We start from the raw sequence: 23,338 nt of genomic DNA, 5'->3' as shown, positions 1-23,338 counted from the left end.
GGCAGATATTGTTATTATTTTATTGTTATTACCATGCTATATTAGCCTACTTTATAATTATAAATATTTCAATTATCCAATTTTTAGCATTTCTAATATAAGGCTATATTGTTATTATTATCATCATCATCATTATTATTAGGCTATTATCATTATTATTATTATTATTATGTTATTATTATCATTACAATTATGATGCTTAAAGGGCCTTACTGAGCAGATGGTTTCTATCTAATATCTGTCAGATGCTTTTCCCAATAAGCTGGTGTGGTTATGATGGGAACGACGGCTTTCTAGGGAACATAGAAGAAGTGGGTCGGAAATGGCCTATTGTCGGTATCAGCCAGCTTACGCAGGAGTCTATCCCTGGTACAATGCGCTAGACCTCTGGGAGATGGACTGCTGAGGACGGAACACAACACCTATCCTCAGCTCCCAGCACTTCTCGCACAATGTGCTACTCATACGCTGAGTTGGCGGCACCCGGGATCGAACTCACGACCTTGCGATCCATAGGCGAGAGCTCTACCGACTGAGCTATGCCCGGGTACAATTGCCCAAGGAGCATAGGCTTACTATATTACATTCAGACACAGACGAGCCAGCTCACCTACTCGGTGAGGCGCATTTTCCTCGATAAGTGACACAGTTCAAGCATAAATATCAGAGAACTACCGGGGTGGGTTATGCGCCCAAATATAGGCTATAGCCTAATAAGTTGAAATTGGTTTAGTGTCGAAAGTTTCCACATACTTTAGCCAACCTGGACTTTGTGAATTCGTTTTTGTGATATAAAAATAGAAATCGTATGATTCATTGTCTTCTTAATAATCTGCCCTAAATAATGCATTATTGAAAATGCAGTTTTTGCGCCAAACAGCGTCAAACCTGCTGACCGGGGAACATAGGACCTTTCTTTATAAAAAGGGTCCTATGTTCCCCTAGGGCACCCGGGGAACATAGGACCCTTTTTATAAAGAAAGGTCCTATGTTCCCCTGCACCCACAAAACGGGGAACATAGGACCCTTTTGGGGAAAAGTGGGGAATATAGGGCCCTCTGTATACAAAAAGGTCTAATATTCCCTGGTCTCATACAAAGCTGGGAACATAGGACCCGGGGACTATAGGGAGGACCCCCACATACCAATGTGATCTGCTGCCGTTAGGCCGAGATCAATAACCTCTGATCTGCTTAAATTAGTGCAAACTTGCATGTCACCATAGCACACGTTCATGTCACCACAGCACACGTTCATGTCATCACAGCACATGTCCATGTCACCACAGCACATTTCATGTCACCACAGCACATGTTCATGGAAGATTGTGATCTGCATGTTACAGCCCATGTAAGTGAAGGAGTTGATGAGGGATTTAAGAAAGTTTGGTTCAGGCAAGGAAAAGAAAGAGATCTTATAACTGGTGATTGAATGTATTGGGATGATATGTGTGCATTAACGGTTGTGCTAACTCCTGCTGTAACCAACCTCCACTGGCGTGTAACTCGACACCACATGTGCCTCTAGTCAAAACAGTTGACACTCAGTGGGAGGACTTAGGGCTGTGGGTCACTCACGTGTTCACAAGACCACATGAGGGAGATGAGGGGAGAATGAGTGCAATACTCACCCTGAATGTAAGTATATAGATGTAAGTATACAAATGCCAATTTTAGAGCACTTTTATGGGAAAACGGGCTGTGCATTGAGCACAGAGCGGTAAATTCAACTTGAGGGGCTGGAGAAATGTCCCCCAGTTAACCACTGACTCACCAGAGTTGCAGAAGTGCCACAAATTGTTGCTACAGATGACTACGATGTGGGGCTTATTTCAAGGGGCTGAATCCCTCCATGTGACACCCAAGAGCACATACTGTCCATGTAAGGCACCATATCTGCTCAAACCAGAGGCAGTAATAGGTATAACACCAGAGTTTAACAGTTTGTTCGTAGCAGGAGTCATTCTCCCATGTGCTCATGCACCAGTGAGGATGCCTATCTTTCCAGTTAAAAAGATAAGGCTGGAGCATCAGCCAGCAGAGTGGCGATGCATGCAAGATTCATGTGCAGTAAATGCAGCAGTGTCCATGTGCCTCCAGACTTTAGTATTGGTTTGCTTTCACGTTTCAGGGTAAAACAAGGATGTGGAAAGGGATGCCACAAGGTTATGTAGAGTCCCCAGCAGTCGATTCGCAGGTTTTGCATGCAAGTCTGGACAATTTAGATCTTCCAGCAGGGAGTGCGCTAATACACTATGTTAATAATTTGATGATCTGTTCATCAGCAAAACAAATTTGTGAGATAGGTACCATTGCATCGCTGTAGCTGAACAAGGCCAGTCCGAGTAAATTTCAATTTGTCTAGGAAAAGTTACCTTTCTAGGAGACGAGATCTCTAATAAAAATTAAAAAAATAAAAATAAAACAAAAATAAAATAGGGTAAAACATTGAGCTCCAAACTAATGGAAGTGATCTTTGAATTCCAAAACCTTGCCCTGAGAACCAATTGCTGTCATTTCGGGGGATGAAAGGCTAATGTAGACAGTAGATCTGGATTACATGTGATTACATGTGATTACATGTGGGTGTGTGAATCTTGTATGTGTGTGGAGGCTCCACTATTGACTATTATGCATGCATGGACTAAACTGACTGCCAATGTGATATAGACAGTGGCTGCTGTTGCAGGTTTCATCTGATTGAAACAGACTTTGACTACCACACCCACAGTGGGACTCATGACCCTGAAAGCCCATTCACACAGACTGTGGATGAAAAGGCGGGCTTTATGAATTCTGTTTTGTTACAAGAACATGGGGGGAAAGCAGCGACCTCGCATATGTTTCCCTAAACCTAGATAGTGTAGCATTAGGCTTGCCTCTCTCTGTCTGAGCAATAGCAGCAGCAGAAAAAGCCATAGTTGCATCATGGGATACAGTCATGTATCAGAAAGTCACACTATTAGTACCTCATTCAGTGGCCTCTATTCTGCTAGAGCAGGAAATGGCTCACTTGTCTCCTGTGTGCTGGTTGAGATACAACAACATTCTCTTATCTCTGCCTAATGTTGAGCTCAAATGTTGTGCAACTCCAAATCCTGCTACCCTGCTCCCTACTGCTGAATATGGGGAACTGCATGATTGTTTGGCAAGAGTGGCTTTAAATGAAATAGCTCTCATTAACTCTATGTATGGTATGTTGATGGATCGGAGAGGAAAAATCCATTACACAGCAAAATGAAGACGGATATACAGTAGTGGATGATCATGACATCATTGAAAGTGCTGCTGTTGCCACTTCAACAGATCTAGCAATGGTATAAACCTGTGTTGGTAAGATAGAGAGATCAGCCTGGAAAAGAGCTGGATGTCAGATGTCCTTGCCTGCCTAAGTGTTTGTTTCTTTATTATTATGCAACATTGGCACATGGGAATGGGAATGCAGGCTTCATAAATAATTCCCAAAATTGTTGTTCAAAATGCTTAATTTGTTTGGAAAATAATGCCGCATGACGGCAAACCAAACAAGCTTCGAGCCACCCTCTCCCTGACCAATTGTTTGGTCACCTAAGGATGTATGTCATTGCACTAATTAACACCATGGTAACTAACTAACATCATGTTAGGGAAAGAAATACTGTCTTATGATCGTTGATATGTTTTCTAAATGGGTTGAAGTTTTCCCTACAGGAAAGGCAGGTGCTGCAATAGTAGCAAAGGTGGGAGTAAGAGAGGTTATTCCCAGATGGGGAATACCATGGAAGATCAGCAGTGATAATGGAATTGACTTTGTAAATAGTGTAATTAAATCAATTTCACGTTTTTGAGTATTAATCTGAGGCAACATTGTGCCTATCACTCACATCACAGAGTGGTGGAGCAGTGGAGAGAGAAAATGGAATGATTAAAATTAAATTGCTCAAATGCTGAGATGAGACAGGACATGGATAAAAGCACTACCATTAGTGCTGATGATTATGAGAGCAAGCGGGTGGGTTACAACAGGTTTGTCACCTTTTGAAATTCTCACAGGCAGAGCTAGGAATACTGAAATAGCCCTTCCCCCACAAAGCGGGTCCTCAGCTCAGACCTCGTGGAGTATGTAATGCTTAGATGCTGACTATAACTAAATCAAATGCTGAGTTCTATTCAAATGCAGGTGATCTCGGCACTTCCACAGCCAACAGAGGGTCATCTGCATGACCTGAAGCCAGGAGATTGGGTGCTGATAAAGGACCTAAAGAGAAAACAGTGGAGGAAATCCCATGGGTGGGGCCCCACCAAATGCTCTTGACCATACCTACAGCGAGCGGTGGAGGGGAGACTCAGCTGGACACATGCCAGCTACTGCAAGAAGTTGTCACCACTAGAGACGGAGGTTCAGGGTGAGAGACCCACTTTGCTCACAACTAAGGAAGAGAAGTAGATGTGGCCAGCTCTCACTGAGCTTTAAAACCTACCGAGAGCCCTACACTGCACATTTGAATGAGAGGGAAAGAGTGATATTTGGAAAAAAACATCAATTATTGGTAGTGATCCCTATGTATTACTTTCAGTTTTATTTTGTACCTTAACTTCGTTGAAGCGTGTGCCCAACTTACTTTTTCTGATATTTATATTTACCTTGTACACAACCCATCCCCATAAGCTGGCGATAGCCTGAAGGCTTTCAAGAGTACCGATGCCTATCAATATGCAGTTGCAGGATGGGTGAATGACACAAAGATATGGCATCTGGAGACAAAACATATCTATCCGATCACAAGACATGCGAGTAATTCAACAATTCTCAACTATGTTTGTAGCACCCACCCCCTACTCTGTGTCTATAGGCGCTGTGAAAGGGAATACACTAGGAAGGTGGGGTACGGGTTTGTATACAAATACTACTCTGAATAAGAGTTAAGTATACCCAGCAAAATCATGCTTAATGAACTCAACTTATTATTCAGATGAAACAACTGGATGAGACAACCTCCTTATATTAACAGGTAATGTATTGAATTTAGGAGTGTGAATAAAGTAAAGTTGTGACAGCAGCAATGCAAAAAGGTGCATAATTCTCAATGATGTCAAATGCCACAAACAGGGAAATGCAAATAAAGAATAATCTGACTCCAGTCAATAGTTGCACAATCAATACCTTTGTGCATTCCAAGTATACCAGTGCTTTTGAGATGGGAAAATTATCTAATACATATATATAATTCTAAGTGTTATAGAATAGAGTGGGAAAGAATTTGCATAAAGCGAGACCAGGATTATGATAGTAGTATTATATCTATTTAGCGGACAATATCACACTAGCTGTGAGTACATCCCCAAATAAAGCAAAACACAAAATACCTTTTGCTCATTATCACAGATGTAACAATAGTGGTGGGCCCACACACTTTATAACAAAAATAAAATAACCCCAAAAGCCGGCATGAACAAATCAACGTTGCAGGCATCGTTGTCGCTAGGGTGTGTGGTGACCTGCGTGCTACTTACAGAGCCGGATGAGACTGTACTTACGAATGTCCGCGGGTGGTCGTGTGGGAAAAGTAGTGATGCTTTGTGGCCAGGTGAGCTCTGTACGCGCCCACGTAGCACAGAGCGGGAACGACGATCAAAATCCAACGATGAACTGCCGTATACGAAACTTAATGCACGGTGCGCGTGACCTGGTTGCTGTACTGCCGTATACTATGGCTCAGTCGCACGAGCTACAAGCTCAGCGAAAGAAGGCAGAGTATAACCGATACACATAAGCTAACTTGCCAGCATATCTGACTAGCAAGACAACCGGTAATGGACACTGTGGTTAGCTAACTTACAGATAAGCTAAGTTGCCAACATATCTGACAAGCAAGACAACCGGTAATGGACACTGTGGTCGGCTAATTTACAGATAAGCTAACTTGCCAACATATCTGACAAGCAAGACAACCGGTAATGGACACTGTGGTCAGCTAATTTACAAATAAGCTAACTTGCCAGCATATCTGACTAGCAAGACAACCGGTAATGGACACTGTGGTCGGCTAATTTACAGATAAGCTAACTTGCCAGCATATCTGACTAGCAAGACAACCGGTAAGGGACACTGTGGTCGGCTAATTTACAGATAAGCCAACTTGCTAGCATATCTGACTAGCAAGACACGCGTAAAAAACACCGTGGTCGGTCGAACATAAAACCAAACACGTCTTTCAAATGTGGTATAAAACCGAGTCGACTCCTCTATGTTGTCAGTAACAGAACGTATTTTGAACGACAACTGCCGTCATTAAAGTAACGGTGAGATCAGCGTAACTACCCAAGCTAATCCGGAGCAATCGGCTAACGTAAACTGGTTGAGCTAGCAAACGAAGTTAACAGCGAGAATTTACGTACACAACCTCAAACTGAATATAATCTGACTCAACATACCTTGCAATTTCTACGTCTGATCAACGTATAAGAGTCGACTCTAACAAGTATACAATTAAAGCCGAAACAGGATAACGGTGGAACGCCAATTGACTTCAGACCTTCACTCACGAACTGTTTAGAACGTCTTCTTCTTCTTCCCTAAAGTGTTGTCTACTCCCGCCTCCCATCCAATCACAATAAAGGTTTGCCCTTATTGACATTTGACATTGACCAATTAACCTCTCGGATATGTCATACAGGATAGGTTGTATACTCGCCGTGCCGCGTGTGCGTCCATGTACACTCCAACCAAACTTGCTTAGTTTCTTTTCTTTTCCTTCCTTTTTAGGGCAGACGGGATGCAAACCTCAGACATTAGCCAGTCCCCAACGACACAGCAAAACCACATGCCCTTAACAACTGCACTAAACCTAGCCTTTTCTCACCTGGGCTGCACCGTCCGCCTTCCAGACTTTTGATGTCCCCATCGAACAAGTGATTATACTCTTGGTGGTGGTGGGGGGGGCCTCGGGGCTACATGTTATTTTGTGGGTGGTCTAGGTAGTAGCGCGCTAGCGTACTAGTGTCAGCTAGCTAGTGAAGCTGACATTACATTCCAGATTCTGCTAACGTACATTTGGACACAAAACATAACTATCTGATTATTTCCTCTTGAATCCATCGAATGTGAAATATAGCAAATACCTCTCGCCGTGCACTTATAATAACACCAAAATGTTCTTCTAAACAAGACACGTGTTGTTCCAGATCGGGGAGCTACGCGGAGGGAAACGGTACTTACAAGTCCGTTTCCAGTATAAGAGAGCCGGCTCATGAAATGTACACAACTTAATGGGTAGTTTAGCGATACAGAAATCACGTGTTAACGGAAAATCTATGCCACTGCACTTATTCAATATGTTAGAAAGAATATTAAACCAGAATCCATTATTATTCCGTGTGAATTGTTCTAACCATTTTAGTTTTATCGTTCCTTTTATTGCCTGATAGTCAATCACATTTAAGCCACCTTCTTTTTTTCTTTTCTTTTTTTTATAAACTTTATTTTCCAATTTTCAAGTTTTTTTGGAACAGGTATACAAAGCACAAAGCACACGAACAACAACAACAACAACAACAACAACAACAAAAATAAACATGCAGGAATCCCCCCTCCCCCCCAAGGCTCCAAAAAAAAAAAAAAGGACTACGCAGGGATTTCTTATTCCAATTCCACATAATAACCATATTTTTGAAGAAAATATAAAGTTATACACATATATCTATAAGTATTTTCGTTACAACCAGGTAAATAAAAAGTACATTCAATAAAAGGGAAACCCTTCAATAAAGTCTATGAAAGGACTCCAGGTCAAAGTAAAGTTTTTGCGGGTTTTACATATTTTATATCGGAGCTTTTCTAAAGGTAGAAAGGACAGCACCTCCCTCAAGCACTGCAAAAATGATGGCGCTTTATTTGACTTCCAGTTAAATAGGATAAGTCTGCGTGCTAGTAATGAGGCAAATGCTAGAGCATTTGCCTGCAAAGTTGTGACCTTACAGTTAGGGGGTGGTATGCCAAAGACGGCTGTGTGAAAATCGGGGTTTATGGTCTGTTTACAGATATGTGAGAATACATTAAATATCTGTCCCCAATAACTGTTGAGGGAGGGGCATGCCCAGAACATGTGTCCCACCGAGGCTGGACTATGACTGCACCTCGGACAGCTAGGGTCTGTGGTGGGAAAGATTCTGGCAAGCTTGTCCCCCGAGTAGTGAAGACGGTGAAGCACCTTAAACTGAATTAACCCATGTCGTATACACAATGAAGACGTATGAATACGAGTTAAGCTGTCCCGCCATGCCTCTTCAGAAAGCTCTACACCCAAATCTCTCTCCCATGCAGTTTTTGTTTTGTCCCAGGATATCTGTTTCAATCCCTGTATCAGTGTGTAAATTATAGAGACCCGTTTTTTCCCAAAGGGATCCTTCTCTAGAATAACATCTAATTGGCTCCTGGTTGGCAGATACGGAAATGAGGGAAACATTTCCTTGGCAAAACTACGGATTTGAAGGTATCTAAAAAAATGGGATCTGGGTATGTTATGGTCTTTGGTAAGTGTTTCAAATGAAGCGAATGTTCCATCTTTAAATAGATCACAGAAAAACACCAGTCCATTTCTATGCCAAAGTTGAAATGTGTTATCTAACACAGATGGCAAGAAGAATTGATTATTTGCTACTTGAAAAAGACCGCTAGCATGCTTTAATCCAAAATGCCTCCTAAACTGGAGCCATATCCTAAGTGAAGCTTTAACCACTGGGTTTGTTATTTGTATGTTACGATTATGTGGTAGTGGAGAGGTGAGTATCGGTAAAGGATTGGATAAGAGTTCCATGTGAACCCAATCTGTACCCTGTTGATTCTCATATGTAAATGCCCAATGTAAAAGTTTTACAATGTTCGCAGCCCAGTAGTAACAAATAAAGTTAGGCAAACCTAATCCCCCTGTCTCCTTAGGGACCTCCAAGTATATTTTCTTCATCCAGGGGTTTGAATTGTTCCAAATGAATGATGAAATTAATCTATCTAATTGTTGAAAAGTTGTCTTAGGTATGAATATGGGAATCATTTGAAAAAGATAGAGAAATCTGGGTAAGACTGTCATTTTAACTATATTAATGCGGCCCGCTAATGAAATTGGTAGCGTTGACCACTTTTTAAAATCTTGTTTTGTTCGTTCTATTAGTGTTTTAAAGTTATGGTTATATAACCTCCCCATTGTATGAGTGACTTTGATTCCTGAATATGTAAATACATTATGTTCAAGTTTGAATGGAAAGCTAGAGTAGTCTCTATCAGTGTGGTTAATCGGAAAAAGCAAGCTCTTTGAATAATTTATCTTATAACCTGACAGGCGACCAAAGTTATCCAGGGTAAGTAATAGTGTTGGTATAGATTCTATTGGGTTGGATATATATAACAACAGGTCATCTGCATAAAGTGATACCTTATGCAATTTACCACCTCTTGAGATACCTTTAATGCCATCCTCTGCCCTAAGAGCTATAGCGAGTGGCTCAATTGCCAAATCGAACAAGTAAGGAGAGAGGCTGCAGCCCTGTCTGCAGCCCCTATGGAGTGAAAAATAATCAGAAATAATATTATTCGTCCGCACTGCGGCTGTCGGTGAGCAATACAATATTTTAACCCATGCTAGGAATGTGAAACCAAAGCCAAACCTTTCTAGAACAGCAAATAGATATTGCCATTCGATGCGGTCAAATGCCTTCTCAGCATCTAAAGAAATCACTACTTCTGTCTGTTTTACGGAATGTGGTGTGTATAGTACATTAAATAGGCGGCGCATGTTATAGAATGATTGCCTGCCTGGTATAAAACCAGTTTGATCAGGGTTAACAACCGTTGGGACAACAGTTTCAATACGGGTGGCCAAGATTTTTGTAAGGATTTTGTAGTCGCAATTCAACAAGCTTACAGGACGGTAGGAGCCACACATTAGGGGATCTTTTTCTTTTTTAAGTAACACTGATATGATTGCCTGCATCATAGTTTGGGGCAATTTCTGTTGGTTAAAAATTTCCTGATACATCAGGTTAAGTATTGGTGTCAGGTTGGTAGCAAATTCTTTATACATTTCAATTGTGAAACCATCCGGACCTGGTGCTTTGTTGCTCTGCATGGATTTAATTGCTTGTATCACTTCCTCTGTTGATATCTCTCTGTCTATCTGTGCTCTGTCTTCAAGGGAAATTTTTGGTGTGGTCAGACCGTCTAAAAAAGTTGAAATATGCAACAAGTCGCTGGGCAGTTTTGAACTATAAAGGGTAATATAAAATTGTTTAAACTGGTTATTGATGGTGTCAGGGTCGGCAGTCTTTACCCCAGCTGCTGTGCAAATTTCAGAAATAGTGTTAGCGGCTATGGACTGTCTAACCTGATGGGCTAACAGTTTTCCAGCTTTCTCTCCATGCTCATAAAATGTCTGTTTTGATTTAAAGAATAATTGTTCTGTTTGTTTAATGGAGAGATTGTCGAATTCTGTTTTTAATAATAATTTTTTCTCATAAAGTTCAGGTGTTGGGGAATCGGCATATGAACGGTCCACTTCCGCTATACTATGGGACAGTTCTGTTAGACGTTGTTTATGTTTCTTTCTCTCATGTGCTGTGTATGAGATTATTTGGCCTCTAAGGTAGGCTTTGAGAGCCTCCCAAACAATAGTTAGTGGCATATCCGGAGTATGGTTGAATTCCATAAAGATATCTATCTGCTGGGAGATAAAAATTTTAAAGGAGTCCCTGGACAGTAATAGAGGATCAAATCGCCAGGTGCGTTGGGGTTTAGGGCAGTCTATGAAACCTATATCTAGATGTACAGGACTATGATCCGAAATAACAATACAATTATATTGGCTCCCCCTAACCATAGGAAGGACCCTACTATCCAGGAGAAAAAAATCAATCCTTGAGTAAGAATGGTGCACTGGGGAAAAAAAGGAGTATTGTTTAGTAGTTGGGTTGTTTCTTCTCCAGGGATCAAAAAGAGAGTAGGATTCCATAAATGAATGGATAACAGCACCTGCCTTCGAAACTTTACTATTAGGTCTTGGGTTTGATCTGTCCAAATATGGATGTAATACACAATTAAAATCTCCCCCCAATATTAATCGGTAATTATTTAAGTCTGGGAGGGCTGCTATGAAACTAGAGAAAAAAAGTGGGTCATCCCAGTTTGGTCCATATACATTTGCCAGTGCCACAAGTGTACCATACAGGTTACCCGTCACTATCACATACCTTCCCCTGGGCTCAGAAATAGTCAGTAGTGGAACGAATGGGATACCCTTCCTGATCAAGATGGCCGTGCCCCGCGTTCTGTTGTCATTTGTGGAACAGAAAATTTGTCCTATCCAAGCTTTTTTTAGTTTTGTGTGTTCACTTGACCGAAGGTGGGTTTCCTGTAAGAACATGACATCAGCTCTCAAAGATTTTAAATGTCCAAAAACCCTACTACGCTTTACTGGATTGTGAATTCCCTTTATATTCCAGCTCAAAAAACGAAGATAACCTGTATTCTGAGTGTCAAACATTTTTTCTAAAAATGAAAAGAGAAAAGAAAAGAAAAAGTCCCTGCCTACTAGCTACAAAACAAAAACAGAGCCTTGAGAACCCATGCTGATCTACTAATTTCCTAGAGATCGCATCCCCCATTTCTAGTATAACCTGGCAAATAACCATATAGAAACCCTCTAACAAGCCCCAACCAGGGCGAACAGTGGTCTTGTTAAGATTATATTAAATCCAAAAAGTATTTATATAACTAAGAACTATATATCAACACCCATATTAAAAAAAAATTTTTAATTAAAATTAAAAAAAAAGAAAAGGAAGAAAAATATATCTACACCCATATAACAGCAGTTATAATACAGTTCCTTTGTAGGTAAGTGACACTGACCTGGGTGTCGCCCTAGCAGTCGTCACCAAAGCACTGTTACGGGTCTCATAATAATTAGCATCCATACACACATATACATGCACACACACGATAATAATAAAACAGAAAAATAGCTTTTTTAAATGGGCAGCAGGTATGAGACATTCTTATTAAATGAAAAATGTAACATTATCTGTGAGTCTCAAATTACAAATGTTAAAGTAAATAGATAAAGTTAAACCATAACGTTACCCTGTTGTCTTGGTGTCTTAGCTAGTTACTTCCGCTAGCTGTTGGCACTTAGCAGCTAATATCAATTAGCCGCCAATACCAGTTAGCCACAAATATATTGGAGTTTATCAACATCTTACTGTACATTGTCCTGAGGCTTTAGATTCTCCCTGATATAACCCATCGCCTTAGATGGGTCTTCGAACCGCTTTTCTTGGCCGGACGATGAAGTGATACGAAGCACCGCCGGGAACAGGATTCCGAACTTGACGCCCTGGCAGCCCCGGAGGAGCCACTGAGCTTCGGAGAAGGCCGCTCTCTTCTTCGCCACTGCCGCGGTGTAATCCGGGAAGATGGTCACTCTCTTGCCGTGCAGGCTCAACGGAGCTGAACGGGCAGCTTTGCGGAAAACCTCCTCCCTCTCTGAGAAATAGGGAAACTTCACCACGATGATCCTGGGGGGTTCTCCTTTGTTGGTGGAGTGCCGCAGGCCGCGGTGAGCCCAGTCTAGGGTCGGGGTGAAGCTGAGGCCTAGTAACTCCTGCAGTAGTTTAGCGATGCTAATAGTAGGCTGCTGGCCTCCGCTGGTCTCGAATCCCTCCTTTATCCCGACAATGCGTGCATTACACCGGCGTTGTCGTCCCTCCAGACCGTCTACCTTCTGGTGTAGCATAGCGACTTCAGGTGTTAGCTGGCCGATGTCCTCCTCCATATTCGTGGTCTTGTCTGAGTATGTGTTCAGGCCGTCCTCCACGTCTTTCAGACGGGTCTCTTGTTTCGCCATGCCGGCCTTTATAGCGTCTATTTTTGCATTCAGATCCTCTGTGAATGAATCGATCCGTGCCAAGATCTTGCTCTCACTGCTCGCGATGGCAGCCATCACCCCAGATAGGTCTGTAGACTCCCCGCCCGGGGCTTTCACAGAGCCCGAGGCTTTAGCGGCCTGGTCACTGCTGGATTTGTTTTTGCCCATCGCGTCTTCCAGATGATCGATATGCAAGTACGGGGTTGTGAGTCCGGTGTGCGAGAGGTTAAGTATCGTGTGTGTTAAACCTAATTTATCTGTGTTTGATCTGAAAAGTTAAAATATTAATGAAAAGTTCGCCCTGATCAGGAGCTCAATCTAAAGACGTCCTCACATGTTACTGCTCACCAGCGCCCCAAGCCACCTTCTTTTAACGATTTTACCACATCCCGTTTTGTTATATAATGATGTTTGTTTTTCCAAATAAAGTAGAAATTTGTTTGATTAAATGATTTAATTGTGTCAGTAATGGCTAATGAAAAAGCTGGGTACATAATTCTAGATAATGTTTCAATTTGAGTAATGAAAATATGTCCGAAGATTGATAAATCAGTTGGTCACCAATACTTGAGTATAGATTCATTGTTTTTAAGTAACAGTGTCATTATGTGTAGTTCTTCTCTAGCTTTACAACCTGTAGTTAGAAGCGGTGTTGGGCGCAGGTGGTTGTTCTGCTTCGGTATGCGCTATTTACACGACTTGATCAAGTTCTGGTCCGTGCTTGGGTTGAGACATGTGGCGAGATGCTGTCGTTACTGAGCACGATGGATGATACTGTGGTCGCTATGCGCGCGCTAAGAAGGGTGCTAAACTGCACGGGGCTGTACAGGAGGAAGGAGGAGTCTGGCACGCTTCTGAGGGTTAATTTAACTCGGAGAGTGTAGAAATGGACCCGAAAGGATCTATTTGTACACTCTCCGAGTTAAATTAATAGTCAGGATTTTACTGTGTAGCATGATTTGTCACTGATTAGGTGGAGGGGCACGGATGTGTTCATGGATAGAAGCTACGCCATATCAGCTGCGTTCAAGGGTTACGCCCCTGTAAGGGGGAATAGAAAGAAACCAAACACGGATACGATGTTGCTGTAGTGAAGTCCGATGTTGTAATGCATTTTCCCAAATTTTCATATTTACATGTTCACAAAGCTTGTCAATAAACATTGCATTGTCCTTATAAACAATTTGAAACATAGTATACAGTCGCTTTAAGAAAGTACACAATTCGAAAAATATAGTATTGTCAATTGTCACAATGAAAATACCAATATTGTCTTTATGTTACCTTAAACAACACAGAAAGCACATTGGATATAAATCAGAAAAGTATCTGCATTGGACATTTAACCAGAATAAGCCGAATATCTTGACAGCATCGTAAAGCAGCATTAGAAAGGGAATATCTTTACAGTAGCTTTAAACTGACTTCGAAAAATACTTTGAACTATCACCTTGAACGGATTTAGAAAATTACCTGTTGCACCTTTAAAATAAATAGCATAATATGTGTGCACTAGAAGAACCCCACTACAATGTAGCGGTTCGGTTATCCACCTCTGTAAATCTCCCTCCTCTTCATCCTGCCAGCTAACCGCCTTACCCCTGTCCCTAAATCCCCCCCAGTCCCAGTCCCTCCCCCCAAATGCTTAGATTCATGTGAAATGGCGAGAATGCATATTTTGCATGATGCTAAAACATTTGAGTCCCAGAAAAAAAAAATTACATAGGAGAAAAAATCACAGATGCTCAGAATCATCTGAAATGCAGAGAAAAGTGGTTTTTAGCCATTAGTAGAAAATGAGTATTTTTCATAATTATGCATAATTATTCTAATTATTTTAATTTTCTGCTATTTTTCTGATCCTCTCTGGAACAATACCTACCACCTCCAAAAAAAATAAGGATCATAAGTGCATTTTTGCAAAAATGCATATTTTGCATAACATTGGTCTACAAAAATATAGTTGGTGTTTTTTTTTGTGTATGGACTTTGGAAACTGTTTTTGGCTAATTTTGGGCTGCTGAATCCCAATCTGAGCTCAGATTTGCTCTATCACATCAAGTTTTTGTGCTATCTGTATGCTCTTTATTCAGGATTTTACAAAAGTTGACCATCTAGTCTGGCAATCTTGGTAGGGCTAAAAATGACCCCTATTCATTTCCGAAGTAATTTCATGCTAGCTGAGTGTTTATTTATTTATTGTAGTCATTTTTGCATCTATCGATCTTCTAATGCAACAGTGTTTTTTTAACTTCGAGTGTAAAATTGCTGTTTTCTCCAAAATAATGATTTTTCACAGTTCAAAAACCTGATGTGATAGGCAAAAACTAATGCCAGATTTGGATTCAGCAGCCAAACGTTAGCTAGAATCCGTTGAAAAACCCCATGCAAGAAAAATTGTGTTGACCAGTGATGCCAAAACATTTGTAAGTGCCAGAAAACTGTTATCTAGGTGAAAAAATCAAAGATGCTCCGAATCATCTCAAATGCCGAGAAAAGTGGTTTTTATTCATTTTTAGAAAAACGCATATTTTGCATATTTATGCATAATTATGCATGATTTTAATTATCTGGGATTTTACCTTTACTCTCTGAGACAATACCTACCACCTCCAAAAAGAATTAGGATCATAAGTGCTTTAGTTTTCGGTCTCGCTATCTATACTAACACCACACACACACTAACATCACACACATACACATTCCGAAAATATATGAGTGACTAGAAGAGCCCCGCTCCAATGTAGCAGTTCGGTTATCCACCCGTCTAAATCTCCGTCCTCTTCATCCTGCCAGGTAACCGCCTTCCCCCTGCCCCTAAACCCCCCCCCCCCCACTCCAACCCCGTCCAAATGCTCAGAATCATCTGAAATGCCGAGAAAAGTGGTTTACCCCCCTTCAACTCCGTCCCCCGAAATGTTCAGAGTCATCTGAAATGGCGAGAAAAGAGGTTTTTAGCCATTTTTAGAAAATGCATAGTTTGCATAATTATGCATAATTAATATAATTATTTTAATTTTCTGGTCCTCTCTGGAACAATACCTACCACCTCCAAAAAAAAGTAGGATCATAAGTGCATTTTTGCAAAAATGCATATTTTGCATAATGCCAGAACATTTCTAAGTCCCGGAAAATGTTTTTTATATAGGTGAAAAAAATCAAAGATGCTCAGAATTATCTGAAATGCAGAGAAAAGTGGTTTTTAGCCATTTTTAGAAAAATGCATATTTATGCATAATTATGCGTAATTTTAATTGTATGGGATTTTTCCCGTACTCTCTGGGACAATACCTACCATTTCCAAAAAGAATTAGGATCATAAATGCTTCAGTTTTCGGTCCCGCTATCTACACTAACTAACACACACACACTAACACCACACACACACACACACACACACATTCCGAAAATATATGAGTGATTGTTCCTATAGTAGATACTATTGTTATGTATTTAACCGTGAGAACAGTTTAATCTCCATTAAAGTTAAACACAAATAAAAGTAATCTTGCATTCACACATTCAACTGATCTATTTGGTAAAGTGCAACACTTTGGCATGACTATTGTAACCACATCATGTAGAATGAATGCAGAGCAAACACGCTTTGTCATGAGACGCTTCCTCACTAAATGGCGACCGTGACGTTTTTACTGTGCTGCTGCCTATGTAACGCAGCGAGCTAGCATGCTACAGCTAGAATGCTACAGCTAGCACGCTACAGCTAGCACGCTACAGCAGAGCAACATCTCCAGATTAGCCAGACTACCTTCACATGCTACAGTTACTGCAGACAGGAATATTTTACTCCCTGCGTGCTCCTTATAGGATAGAAAACATATACACACCATGAAACATATCACAACTATCGTTCCTACCTGTAAGGGGGGATAGAAAGACACAAAACACGGACACCATGTTGCTACAGTCAAGTGGGATGTTGTAATGGCAGACCGCAGGCAACACTTTATTCCCCTACAGGTCTGAACAAGGCATTAGCAATGGACAACAGATCAGCAGATTCCAGGCTGATGACTAAACTTGGCGAAACAAGGAAACACTGGGAAACGTAACTTCAAGTGGATTTTCCCCAAATAAAATATGGAATGTAAATTATAATTAGACTGTGCATTTTAAACACAGCAACTTTAACTTCTCTTTTTATAGTCAGTGCACAGCTTGTGGAGGTTTTTTCAACGTGTATTTTTCCCATTTAGTGCATTCAGAATTACAGCATTTTCATAACCATTACACAAGCTGGGTATGTTGTGACTCAAAATATAGTGAGGCATTTGTTAAAGTTTCTAGACCTCCGCAGTGTTGAGCATTTGTATAAATGGAGCGATTGATGGCTTTTCAAGACTCACGGTATGTCTTCATGCGTATTCAGCAAACAGCAATCCCAAGACCATCGTTGTTTATTTCATAGCAGAAGTTGAGAAAAGGATGGGGACAGCTGTCAGAATTCGCGCAGATTTGGGGACAGAAAATGTCACAATGGTAGAGATGCAGAAATTCTTATGATGGAGTACGGATCGCCACGTCAGTAATTGTTATATTGCTCGGTCCAGTAATCACTATCAGTGGATGGAAAGCTGGTGGACTTTTTGAGAACGCATCATGCCCAATACTGGATGAATTGTCTCCAGGAAGTGAAAGACAATTACTGTTTCTCTCGAGACTTCTTGGACAAGTAGCTTGTATTGTTTACTTGTGTGGACATGTTTGAGGTGTGTTAGTAGGTCTATGTTCCTATATGTTATTCTGTCCCTATGCGTGTGTGCGCGTGCGTGTGTGATTTTAATAGGTATTTATAGATATTTGTATTTGTGATGTAAACAATTTGGTTGTTGGGCAAAGAAAAAGTTCCTTTCCTCAGCATCCACTCACCCCCTTTGTCCATAAGAGCATATGTCTGCATGTATTATAGTGACTTTAAAAAAAGGAAGTGTTACATTAATGTTTGTTCTCACTGATATTTGAGTTTGTACAGGAAGAGCTGATGCAAGTTCCAAATTTGTGGAATATCCACATTATCTGCAAGAGCAGAAATGCCGTAGCTCCAAGTGCATGTCCAATTCTCATGTGCAGCATTCCTCATATATTTGGAGGACAGATTCACCTGAAGGAGGTCTCCCAGGAAGCAGTGGAGGCTTGTAAACAAGAATGCCAACAGAGAGGACCTTCTCCTTGTGATGAAACTGTATTTAGCTTGTGTTGCCTTATAATGGCAGAAAACTCCTTACTCTCAGCCACCACAACAGATGAAGCCATAGAAATGTATCTATTCCTGAGAGCATACATAGTGAAAGAGTTAGAAATTACTGCAAGAGCTGTGAAGCATTAAGGCAAGGCTACATTATGTCAACTGATGCCTTGGTTAGTTAACATTATTTGAATTTGTGAGGAAAATATCCAAAAATAGTCATAAACATCAATTCTTATTTTTTTTGGGTCTTCATTTTCTGATCTGTGCAGAGAAAAAGGAATGTGTAAATGGAGTTAAAAAAATATTTTGCCAGAAAATAAATTTTGTCATTGCTGATACCAAAGATATTTGTCATGTCTTGTTTGCAATGTGGATTGTTTTTAAATGTTACTGTTGGGATTACATGACAATGTTGAGTGAAACTATTAACTGTCACATGTACTGGATGATTTTTGTGAACTGCTTAAATCTAACAAAAATTAGTAAAATTAACAAAAAGGAATTTTTCTGCAAGACCAGAAATGATAGTAAATATTCAGTTTGAAAGGTGCAAGCAGTTACCCATTGTAATAACATGCAGAGTAGCCATGATAATATCACAAAGTGATGTCTCCCTAAAAACAGGGTTCAAAATACCAATCATAACACACACTCACCCTTGCCACCCACACAGGTCTTGTACTCATTGCTCTCTGTGGAACTCCTCGACAGGTAACAGCTTTAAAAGGAGCAGACCTGTTTTTAATGCACTTGGCAGATAATAAAAACGCTGTGTATTTATATAGTTTGTATAGTGGCTATAGCTCTCAAGCACAGACAGGTGTGTCAATGTACTTGGTAAATAGTCCTCTTAACAGGTAAAACTTTTAAATTTGCAACATCAACCATTTTCTGGTATGGCTTGGTACTGGAAGGATGAACTTATCCCTGACCTAATCTATGCTGAAGTTATAGGAGCTTTCAGTGACCAGTATACTCTCCATGGTGGCCCACAGGTATGTGCTACTGGTTGTTGTGCCAGTGTGTCTACTGGTGTGAACAGGACCTTTCTTATTTGTGTACCTTGCTGAATCCACCTCAACTCCACTCTTCTTGTCTTTTTTTTAGCCCATTTGTGGATTTTTGCATAACTTCTTTCCTCCTTTGGAGCAGAAGTCTCCTCATCTTCTCATAAGTGTGCTCATGAAGTCCATGATTGTGGAATCAATCTGTCAAGATTGTTTAAACTTGTAAGCTACGGGATCCCGGCCTAGTTTAAATAGAATACTGGATTGTGATTCCAGAGATAGGGGCTAAACTGCTTTGGCCTAGTGAGAGAGGGATGTAGCAACAACAACTGCTAAGTCTTACTTTTTAGGCTAAAATCCTAGAAATGGCTGTTAAAGGATAACAGCTATCCATTGGTCTTAGGAGCCACAAACCCAAGTAGGAGCTCATGTAAGCAAGTGACTTCAACGATCTTAAATACAAGTTTCTTGAAATATGTTCTCATATTTGTTGTGGCAATAGTTATCCAGGTAACTGCCAACAATACATTGCAGCTTCTCATTGCTTGAGAGGGAGTTGGGATCATGTCTTTCTTAGTTAATGGCTGATGATATGGCTGAGTGCAAGCCAACATTGCTGCCCTTTAGGTAGTCCATAACTGGATTGGGGATATTGGCATAATCGTAGCTATAGCGTGGATTTTAAGTCACCTGAACTCCTAGGAGCTACATCAAGTCTTTTAACCCTTCCTTGCAGGCTTCTTCTCCAAAGATGCCATTGTCGAGGTCCTGAATACTTCTCACATCAATGCCTGAGTCCTCACAATCCCCTTAATTGTCACCTCAGTCATGTTGGCCTATAGCCTTGGAGTCATATTGATTGGATCTATAGGGTTTCCCTAATTCATAGCCTATAGATCCATCAATCACAATAACCTCCAAGTAGTCAATATTATTAAGCAGCTAGCCTGATGCAGCATTTCAGCAGGTGTGGTTATTACCCTAAATATATATGTGCTCAACACTGCCACTGTGACCATATGTAGCCCTGTAAAGTTAGAATTCTTGGCCTGCTAGTAGCCGTAGAACTTGTTAATAGTTATTAGGCTATTAGGTAGCCATCATCCACCTGCTAATACCTGAGTCTTAGGTAATATTTGGGCAGAAGATAGCAGGTTAGGCCATAGATCAGATATGACAAGAGAAAGTAGGCTCTAAGTCTGCCATGTTACTTCAGATCCCACTTATCTTCAGCACAAGTAATATCCAATGGGACCTCTGTAAAACACACTTAACACTGCTTACACTCAGTGTCACCATGTCAGTCCTTCTGTCAAGCTAACTGCAGCCTGGTTTCCTCCTTGGGCTGTGTTTTATCTGTCAGATTTTAACAGGTGTATTTCTACCCATACAGTACACCTGAGAGACCTTCACAGCATTCTTCTTGGTAGTTGATATCTGTGGAGATGTGAGCCATAGGCGACTTATATGTATCGTCCATGTGAATATCTACCTAGTACATATTGTCCAAGGTCTCTATTATGGGTGATACTTCTACATGAGACCTGAAGCATTGGAGTTGTTGTCCTAGTTGTAGTTATAGCTATCACGTTCATAGGATTTGTTGTTCTTTGAGGTGAAATGTGTTTTTGAGGGGCCACAGTCATTACCAATCTACTCTCAGGTATTGCCTATGGAAGAGGAATGCTAGTTCAATGGATCTGAGATGGATTCTGGGTAGATAATGCTGTTCTCAACCGATTCTTCATCTTTCAGTTCCTGCTCCATTTGATTATTGCTGCTGTCCCTCTCGTTCATCTGTTGTTTCTGCACAAATTGGATATAATAACCTAACAGGGTTGAAGTCAGATAAGCTATTTTTCACTCTTATTTGTCCTACAAGGACCTACTATGATTCCTTGCCCTCCTCAGTGCCTTCATAGCTTTAGCTCTATTCTCCCTGAAGCTGTATGTATTTATGCTTTTATTCCTGCCAATCCAGTAGTCAGTTTTCTTTGAGTGAAGTGTGAGTGATACTTCGTATTAGTTTACACCATCCTATGAAGTATTCCCAACAAAGTAGGTGTTCAGTTCTTCTATTGTTGATCCTTGTGCTGAACGTCGTGCTGATCCTAAATACCACTAAACAATGAGGGCTGATATTGTATCTGCTCAGTTAGATGTTATTCTGAAGTCTTGTGACATATACTCATCTTGAGTTAAGTCGGAGTCATATGCATTTTTGATAATCGGACAGCTAGCTTCAATATGGTAGGTTTAGTACTCTATTGTTCATATTAACCCCAGCTGCGGGTTGACTTGAGAATGTCATGTCATTTTTAGTCGCTTTTCCGGGGTTGGGTCACGGTCGCAGCAAGGTAAGTAGGGAACTGTAGACATCTGTCTGCCTAGCAATGCCCTCCAGCTCATCGTGGGGGATTCTACTCCGTCTTGCTTACAGGTATATATTTATTGCAGGACAACAGCAGTAAAAGCAATGAAATATTATTTGAAATTTCTGTTATGTATTGATGTAAAAGAAGTTTCCAATAATATGTCATTGCTTTACTGCTGTTGTCAGGTTAGTTTGTTCATGTAGTTTCTCTAGCGAGTTCTGTGTGTAAGTGGGCGTGTCCTGGCAGTTGGTCGTGGTCGGTAAATCTGCAAAGGAAGGTGCACAGCAGGTCTTCTAATGAGATGCCTGAAGTATGTCAACTGGCTTCTTTTGATGTGAAGTAGCAGTGGTTGTATTCGAAGTTCTGTGTGGATGTTTGAGGTCCTTAGTCTATATGTAAGGCTGAACCCAGACACGCTATACAGGAATCTAATTTTGGGTCCGTGTATCTGTGATGCTATTGTTTCGGTCAGTTTGTAAAGGTCATGATCATAGGGGAGGACTGGAATGAAGATGCATTGGTATATTGAGAGCTTGTACGTCAGGTCAATGGTCTAGCACATCGTTGACATTATTGCATCCATTCGCCTGACAATATCTTGCTTTCTGCTGGATCTGTCGTGGATAAGGCTGTGGAGATAATTGAGACTTGGATGAGGAGTTCGAAGGAATGCCCCTGGTATCCCAAATCAAAGTTTCGGAGTCATTGTGCGTCTGAGTACACAACCTTTACCAAGTAAGATATATGTGAAGTGGCATTGTCAAAATAAGATCTATGAAATTTCCTCTTCCTCTTCCTCTTCCTCTTCCTCTTCCTCTTCCTCTTCCTCTTCCTCTTCCTCTTCCTCTTCCTCTTCCTCTTCCTCTTCCTCTTCCTCTTCCTCTTCCTCTTCCTCTTCCTCTTCCTCTTCCTCTTCCTCTTCCTCTTCCTCTTCCTCTTCCTCTTCCTCTTCCTCTTCCTCTTCCTCTTCCTCTTCCTCTTCCTCTTCCTCTTCCTCTTCCTCTTCCTCTTCCTCTTCCTCTTCCTCTTCCTCTTCCTCTTCCTCTTCCTCTTCCTCTTCCTCTTCCTCTTCCTCTTCCTCTTCCTCTTCCTCTTCCTCTTCCTCTTCCTCTTCCTCTTCCTCTTCCTCTTCCTCTTCCTCTTCCTCTTCCTCTTCCTCTTCCTCTTCCTCTTCCTCTTCCTCTTCCTCTTCCTCTTCCTCTTCCTCTTCCTCTTCCTCTTCCTCTTCCTCTTCCTCTTCCTCTTCCTCTTCCTGCAGCACAACATCAATGAAATTTTATTTGAAACTTCTTTTACATAAGTACATAAAGGAAGTTTCAAATAATATTTCATTAATTTTACCACTGTTGTCCTACAGTAAATATAGAGGGAGTAGGACAACGCGGACCCCACCCGTTTACCTCTTAACGGTTTCACGCCCTGTTGAACTCTCTCTTCAAAGTTCTTTTCAACTTTCCCTTACGGTACTTGTCCACTATCGGTCTCGTGCAAGTATTTAGCCTTAGATGGAATTTACCACCCGCTTTGGGCTGCATTCACAAACAACCCGACTCCGAGAAGAGCGCACCCCGGCCCGGCGAGGGCCCTTACCGGCCTCACACCGTCCGCGGGTCGAGCCTCGATCACAAGGACTTGTGCCCCCGACCGACACCGGGCAAGCGCTCTTCTATACGCCACATGTCCCGCGCCCACCGCGGGCGGGGATTCGGCGCTGGGCTCTTCCCTCTTCGCTCGCCGCTACTAAGAGAATCCTCGTTAGTTTCTTTTCCTCCGCTTAGTAATATGCTTAAATTCAGCGGGTCGTCTCGTCTGATCTGAGGTCGTAGTCCGATCGTGGATGGCGTGCGTGCGTGCG

At 41.3% G+C, this 23,338-nt stretch overlaps 1 pseudogene; it reads left to right on the top strand.

The window, feature by feature from the left end:
• Window positions 1–20,941, top strand: part of LOC130134066 (cytochrome b-like) — a 46,309-nt pseudogene extending 25,368 nt beyond the window's left edge.
• The last annotated feature ends 2,397 nt before the right edge of the window (window positions 20,942–23,338 follow it).

This window comes from Lampris incognitus, unplaced genomic scaffold (assembly GCF_029633865.1).
Source record: "Lampris incognitus isolate fLamInc1 unplaced genomic scaffold, fLamInc1.hap2 scaffold_82, whole genome shotgun sequence".
NCBI lineage: Eukaryota > Metazoa > Chordata > Actinopteri > Lampriformes > Lampridae > Lampris > Lampris incognitus.
The sequence above is the reverse complement of the archived record's forward strand: the minus strand, read 5'-3'. Positions and strand labels throughout refer to the sequence as shown.